The sequence below is a fragment of the Leopardus geoffroyi genome, chromosome B1 (assembly GCF_018350155.1).
Source record: "Leopardus geoffroyi isolate Oge1 chromosome B1, O.geoffroyi_Oge1_pat1.0, whole genome shotgun sequence".
NCBI classification, from domain to species: Eukaryota; Metazoa; Chordata; class Mammalia; order Carnivora; family Felidae; genus Leopardus; species Leopardus geoffroyi.
In genome coordinates, this window is record NC_059327.1 from 132,510,629 (window position 1) to 132,518,653 (window position 8,025).

Here is an 8,025-nt window from a genome sequence, read left to right on the forward strand (position 1 = left end):
CCATGCATTGCAGACTATTTTTGGTGTAAAAGAGGTGATGGACTGGGGTGGAAACAGGTCACGAAAATCTGTCTAAAAAAGTCTCTTTCAGATGAGTTTGTACACACCATCAAACATCAAGCCTCTCCTTCATGGAGTGGGAAACTAAGGTTCACTTCTCAGGAAGTCACAATTTCATTCATTTACTTAATGGCACTTTGTAATTATCAACTTCCACTAGCAGCTGTTTCTAGATAAAAAAAAAACCCTGACATTTCTAGAGACCACCAAGTTCCCCCCAAGTCCACAGCTGAAAGGATCTCGTTTGGAATTGGGTTTCTTCTGTACCTCTGAAAGAGTAACACCTTAAAGTGGAATCATTTAATATGGAGGTTCAACATGATGTTTAGCATTATTGCATTCCAGACAAACATTAAAAGGTACACTAAATTCTGAGGGTAGCTATGCTGTAAAATAGTCTAAAATGAAATGATTGTATAGCCTTTGATTATGCTTGCCTTCCAGTCATAGACCAAGCTTGTGGCCACCAGCAATGACATTCTTGCCATCCAGCAGAGCTGACAGCATCACTCTGACACAGTCAGTCTGACAGCTAGCTTTACGGTCTGAATGTGTTCTAAACCTATCAGGCTGGAGCTGTTCACTGTGGTGGAGAAATAGGCATCAGGGTCCATCTGATACTTGGCTGCTATAGCGAAGTCAGTGTTACTAGTTCCTGCTGTCCAGGCCAGATTAACATTGGTCTCCAATTTCTTGTTCACCTTCTGATAAAAGGAGCCACTAGCCTCCATCCTGTCATTTACATTAGTGTAAAGCTGCAATTCATCAGTCTTGTAGCCAACCGCAGAGTTGCTCTGGGTCCCTCCAGACTTTGTGGTCTCAGAATTCATCTGGGAGCCAGCGAGCCAGTCGTTCTGATGTGGCACCTGAGCGACCTGATCTGAAAGCCCCGCCATGTGGAAATCCACATCCAGGTTGATGCCTCCTGCTTAAGCCCTGTCTTGATGTTAGCATCCTCCTCCCACCTTCCCACCCTGTGCTTGGTGAGAGGATGAATCAAAGGTCAGCTTCAGTATACATGCAAGCTGGTCTTCCACAAATATCTCCATGCCTGGAGTGTTGTCTGTGTTGTATTTCTCCAAGGTCGTCAGACCGTGCTTGATGCATCTATACTGGGTTTCTAGGCTGATGCTGACTTTAGTGGTTGGTCTCAGTGTTGGCTGAACCTAAGCTTGTACATTGCAGTCCATTTTCAGGTTTTGTTTTCAAATCAGGTTTTATCAAGCCAAATTCCTAGCCCTTGGTGAAGACATCTTTCGAAGATTTGCCAAAATGAGCACACGTGGGAGGCACAGCCATCTCTGGCTCAGGGTCAGTGGCGTCAAGCTGGGTGGTGGCTGTCTCTGGGACTGCAGTGCCAACCCTAACTCGACTTCTGATCCTTAAGTCTTGCTCCTCACCCACCTGCACCATCATCGCCCACACACCTGGCCCTGGCATGACTCCAGGCTTCTCCTTGTGTTCTTTCCTTTCTCTGGATTGATCTCCCTATTAGTCTTTAATGAGTTGCTATTTAGCCTTTAAGACACTAATAAAAATTTCTCTCCTCTGTGAAGTCTTTCTCAACAACCCCAGACAAAAGTTAGTCACTCCTGCTTCTTTGTTTACGTTTCACTTGGTACATAGCCCTGCCTTTGTACCTAACAGGTTGTGCTGGAATTATGTGTTTATGGGCCTTTCCCTCTCAGGAAACTGTGATTGACTCCATGACAAGGACTTCCTAATTCCTTGTTTGCTGGAAACCATGGCCACATTCCTAAATCATCAAAGATGCTTAATAACAAGGTGAAGAGTGGATGAATTAATAAATAAATGAATTAGTATAACCCCTCAGGTGACATCTGCATTAGTAAAGACAATAAAAGGGTGGCAAGTAGGATACAAGCTCAACCACTGTAGCCATGTGACTTTGGGCAAATTTCTTACTTTCTGTGCCTTGGTTTCCTCATCTATAAAATGGTGATGACAATACCTTTCTAGTTGTGTGAATTAAACAATAAATTTAAACTTCTTAGAAGAATGCCTAGCATATAATAATCATTTTATGTGTATTAGTTATTGTTGTCATATTATTCATGGAGAATCACTGTAAACTCTGTGAGAAGTAGGGATTATGGTTTGACTTACCATTTAATTCCTAACTGCCACAATGCTTCATAGAATAAGCACTCAATAAAGATTTCTTGAATAAATATCAAAATTATAAAGAAGAGAATCAGGCTCACAGAGCCTGCTTCAGATCCTCTGTCTCCCTCTCTCTGCCCCTCCCACCCTCACAAAAATAAATAAACCTTTAAAATATAATGATAAGGGCCACCTGGCTGGCTCAGTCGCTTGAGCACCCAACTCCTTGTTTTGGCTCAGGTCATGATCTCACAGTGTCTTAAACATTGGGCTCCAGGCTCTGTACTGACAGTCCAGAGCCTGCTTGGGATTCTCTGTCTTTTTCTCTCTCTGCCTCTCTCCCACTGTCACTATCTCTGTCTCTCTCAGAATAAATTAATAAACTTAAAAAAATGATGATAAAAAAGAGAACAAAAGAGAAGAGAGTTAAAAAAAAAACCCACAAAAGGTAAATACGGGTGCATTTGGCACAAAGTACAAAGATATTGCTAAGTCACCTCAGGTCCTCACTACTGGGCTGCATGACAAAGTGCACCTGGAGTTTCTGAATCTTTCATTTCACCCTCATAAGAACTTTGACTTTGCCCACCTCAGTTACAGTGTTCTCTCTAAAGACAGTGAGGGGGGGAAAGGGATGTCATATAAAAGGGGTGATTTAATAATACACTGAGAGCCAGGAAAGCCTGTTTTTTCTTTTGTAGGCAATGGATTCATTACCTGCTGCTGGAACCACCTTTTTTGGTCCTCTGCTTGATCTGTAAAAATCAAACCTTAAATACTTGCATGCTTACTTGCAACCAGACTAGATGATGGTGGTTTCAATAATTGTTTGCCATCTGCTTTGCAAAGACAGAGTCAAAATGAAACTTGTAAGGGGGATGTTTTAGTTCAGGCTGCTATAACAAATTACCATAGACTGGGTGATGTATCAACAATAGAGATACATTTCTCACAATTTTGGAGGCTGGAAATATGAGATCAGGGTGCCAGCAGGTTTGGGCTCTGGTGAAGGTCCTCTTCCAGGCTGCAGATTCCTGACTTTTTGTATCCTTACATGGTAGAAGAAGAGAGCCAGCTCTTCTGGCCTCTTCTTATGTGGGCATTAATCTTATCATGAAGGTTCCACCCTCATGACTTAATTACCTCCCAAAGGCCCCAACTCCAGATACCATCACATTATGATTAGAGTTTCAGCATATGAATTAGGGGAGTGGAGACACAAACATTATTTTTTTAATTAATTATTTATTTATTTTTGAGAGAGAGAGAGAGAGAGAGAGAGAGAGAGAGAGAGAGAGAGAGAGAATAAGCAGGGGAGAGGAGCAGAGGGAGAGAGAGAGAATCCCAAGCAGCTCCACCCTCAGTGCAGAGCTTGAGGCAGGGCTTAATCCCACGACCTTGGGATCATGACCTGAGGTGGAAACCAAGAGTTGGATGCTGAACTGAGCCACGCAGGTGCCCTGGAGTCACAAACATTCAGAAAGTGATCTGTTTCTTTATGTAGGGGAGGCAAAATTTTATGTCTTCCCATCTTAGGTTTTTAGCTGGGCTTTTTACAAAAAGACAAATTAATGAGAGAAAAGCAAACAATTTAATGTGTGCAGTACACATCACACAGGAGAAACTTGAAGAGTAACTCAAAGTAGTGGCTTAGAACTCTTGCTTGTGTAGTATCTTCGACAAAGAACAGTAAATTTATAGAGAAACGACAGGACAAAGGAAAGTCATTCCAGGCTTCCAAGGTGGCAAACTGAGGGAAGGTAAATATGTGGGAGGAAGCTAATGGAGTAAGGTTTGTTTGCAGATTTCTTTTTTATTGCTCTTGAGCTGATACATCTGTTTGCAGAAAAAGGAGAATTTCCTACAGGAGAATTTCCTATAGGCAGAAAGAGGGCAAGTAGAGAGAAGAGTTTGCTGCTTCTTCATTGCCTTAAGCTTGAAACAATTTTTATGTCAAAGAGGAATATTTGAGGGTGACATATTCTAGTCTCCTCCATTTGCTATCCAAAAAAGCCTAAGGAAAGAAAAAATTGAATAGGAAGCATTATGACATGGTAACCCACTAGTTTGAACTCCAAATGAGAGGGAAAAGAGCAAAGAGAGAAGCTATGTAACTGCACTATAAACTCCATGAAAAGATTATTGAAGTATAATTTTTCAAAAAGTTAAAAAAAATGGTTGTTATACAAATATATAATGAACACATACCAAAGATTTTGTTCAACTAAGTAATTAGTAGGGACCCAGAAAATTGGTAACATTGGCTCCAATTTAATAAAGAAATGTTAGAGTAAAATTACTAGGTTAGATACAAAACTGGTTAATGTTCTTCAAGGCAATTAATTGTAACCTTTGTGTTTGTCTTTTATACTGGACAGAAATTATTTGCATCTTTAATGGGGTGGGGGGGGAAACATGTAACTTCACTAAGACTGGGACCTTTAATCAGAACAGTGATTTGAACAAAGTGTATTCCCCCTAGAATATTAAATCATCCTTGGGTGATCCTGATAAACAATGCCCTCCCATGACATTAAAAGGAACTGCCACCCTTGTTTTTGCTTTATTTACAAGTTTTAAAGAATTTTTTTTTAAGTAGGCTTCATGCCCAACATGGGGCCTGAACTTATAACCCTGAGATTGAGAATTGCATGCTCTACTGACTGAGTCAGCCAGGCGCCACAAGAATGTTTCTTAACAGGAAGGATTTCACTTTATTTTCTTCACTGCTGCATTACTACTGGCACCTAGAACAGTACTTGCAACTAGTAGGCTCTTAAGGAATAGTTACTGAATGAATGAATGGTTATGTTTTAAGAAAGATTTTGTTAATTGGTTGTTTATAACTGGAATGCATTTCTCTTCAAAGTGATGTTAGAAATTACGGTAGGTAGTTCTTTGGTCAGACATATCTTTCCAACCTGCAGTGTAACCAAGAAAGCCTGGCAAACAAGGGCAGGAATGTTTTTTATGAGAAATGCATCCATCTATTTAAAATACAGAACCAGGGCCACATCTTCTCTCCATCTCCACACTTACATCCCTTTGATTCCATTTACTGGTCCCCACCTCAGGACTTGTTCTCTCTCAAGGTCTCTATTGCTGGGCAGTGGTATCAGGAATTCCCAGAAGCAGTACTGGGTGCTTTGAGTACAGCCTGGAGCAGGCTGTAGGTAAAGAAAAGAAGAAGCAGGGACTTGATGGTCTTAGGTTGGAGATGAGGTGCTCTGGGCTCTGAAACTCTGGTGGTATAACCCCCAGGATTGCTCTCAGTCTGAGGTTTTACCACTTTACTTTTCTTCTATAAATTCCAAAATGGACTTGCCTACTTTCCTTTTATTACCACCATCTTGTGTTCTGACTAGAGTCTCTCTCCTCTATAAGCCACTGGAGGACAGAATGAAGTCTTACAGCTTTGCCTGTCCCTGACACATACAGTCCTATGGAGGACTTTTTTTTTTATTAAATTTTTTTTTTTTCAACGTTTATTTATTTTTGGGACAGAGAGAGACAGAGCATGAACGGGGGAGGGGCAGAGAGAGAGGGAGACACAGAATCGGAAACAGGCTCCAGGCTCCGAGCCATCAGCCCAGAGCCTGATGCGGGGCTCGAACTCACGGACCGCGAGATCGTGACCTGGCTGAAGTCGGACGCTTAACCGACTGCGCCACCCAGGCGCCCCGATGGAGGACTTTTAAAAAGGTGCATGTGCAGATTGAGTGTAACCATTCTGTGGATTTGCTGCAGTGACTGGAGTAGCCAGATATCTTCTACCCAAGATATCTCATCTGAAGGACATCCTATTGATTTGCATTAAGTTCACCTGCCTGTAACAAAAAACCTGAAATGATAGTGGCTTATTCAGGAGAGAAGTTCATTTCTCTTGTGCATCAAAGAAGTCTGGAGGTAGGCAGTGCTTGTGTTGAGGTTCCACAGTCATCAGAGAGCCAGGCCCTTTCTATTTTTTCTGCCCCACCATCCCAGTACATGAATACCAACCTTAAAATCACCTAGGTGTCCAAGTCATAGAGAATACCCAATCACAGAGTTTCCTGGGCTTACCCAAATCGTGGAAGGTAGTAAGTAAACAGCAGTAGGGCTAGGGGCATCCTACTCTAGATAGGAATCTTACCTTCCTTTTTCTTTAAACCCTCTGAGACTGACTATTGAAGACCAATCTGAGCCACCAGGCAAGCGAAAGGTCAAGTGAATATTGGATGTGAGCTGGAGAAGGAAGGAGGAAGAAAGGAAGCAAAATTCTAAGAAGCAGCAGAAATAACCCCAAACATCAGAGACACTGTTTTTGGAGGCTATCTGTGTGTAAGAGCTGTACATAAATTTGCCATTTGCCTCTTTAGTACTGTATCAGTCAGAATCTCAACAGAAAACTGGGTTTCACTCAAGTTAGATCATCTGAGGAAAGAATTTTTTTTTTTTTTTTGCAAGTGAACTGTCCACAAAGTTGTAGGGTGTAGCATAACCACAAGACAATGACTTAACCTGGGGTCAGTAGCAGCAGGGCAGTTAACACCCCTAGGCCTGAAGGGCTGAGAGGAGGGAGTGATTATTGAAAGGAATGCAAGGGCCGCCAAATGAACTCTCACATTTGGGCAAGAGACAGAGTCTGAGGAAAGGAACAAAGATAGTTAATGTTCCTGTTCTCTTCCTTCCTATGAAGCCAGAGGACCACAACCTTTGGTGTGGTTCATACAGGTGAGCCTCCTGGGACAGGGAATGGTGAAGAGTAGATTTGGAGGGACAAACAGAAGATATAAAAGCAAGAATATTGAAGTTAAACTGCAAATAGAGGAGTAGAATAAAATCCCTTTCAGTGGCCCCCTTTTTTGTTGTTGTTGTTGGCTCCACTCTGGGAGTGGAGCCCAATGCAGGGCTTGAACTCATGACCCTGAGAGCAAGACCTGAGCTGAGATCAAGAGCTGGATGTTTAACCAACTGAGCCACCAAGTCACCCCCATTGGCACTCTTTTTACATTCATTCTGTCTTTATCTGTGGTAGCCAGCCTCCAAAGTAGCCTCCAATAGTTCTTGCTATTGATAGCTCTTGATATTCCGGCTGCAGAAATGATGGAGGGTGACTTCTAAAGCTGGTTCACATCGAGGCTTCTGCCTTCTGCCTTGGATTACTTATTCTGGAGGATACTAGCTCTCAGGTCATGAGGATTCATACACAGTACATGTGTTGTGGAGCTGAAGCCTCCTATAGCAACCACTTACCAGCCATGAGAGACAAGCTTCTCAGAAGAGGACCTCTTGCCCCAGTCAAGCCATCATATGACGGCAACTCTGGCCGACATCTTGACTGCAACCTCATGAGAGACCCCAAACAGAACTGCCCAGCAAAGCTGCTCCCAAATTCCTGACTCTCAGAATTATGTGCACCAATAAATGTTTACTGTTCTTCACAACAAAGTTTTGGAGTAATTTTCTGTGTAGCAATAGATAACTAATTGTGATTGTTAATTTAGATGTCAATTTGATTGGGCCATGGGATACTCAGATAGCTGGTGAAACATTACTTCTGGGTGTTTGTGTGAGAGTGTTTCTTGAAGAGATTAGCTTTTGAATTGGTGACTCTTGCCAGTGTGGGTGGGTATCATCCAATCTGTTGAAGCCTGAATAGAACCAAAAGGCCGAGGAAGGCTTTGCTACTTGAGCTGAGACCATAATCCTCTCCTGCCCTCAGCACTCCTGGTTCTCAGGCTCTCAGACCAAGGCTGGAATCTACACCATTGCGTCTTGCGGCTCTCAGGCCTTCGAACTATATCCCTGGCTTTCCAAAATGTCTAGCTTGAAGAAGGCAGATTTGTGGGACTTCTCAGA

At 42.4% G+C, this 8,025-nt stretch overlaps 1 pseudogene; it reads right to left on the reverse strand.

Annotated features, from left to right (window-relative positions):
- Positions 1 to 441: 441 nt before the first annotated feature.
- Positions 442 to 2,288, reverse strand: LOC123596431 (annotated as a pseudogene).
- Positions 2,289 to 8,025: the final 5,737 nt, after the last annotated feature.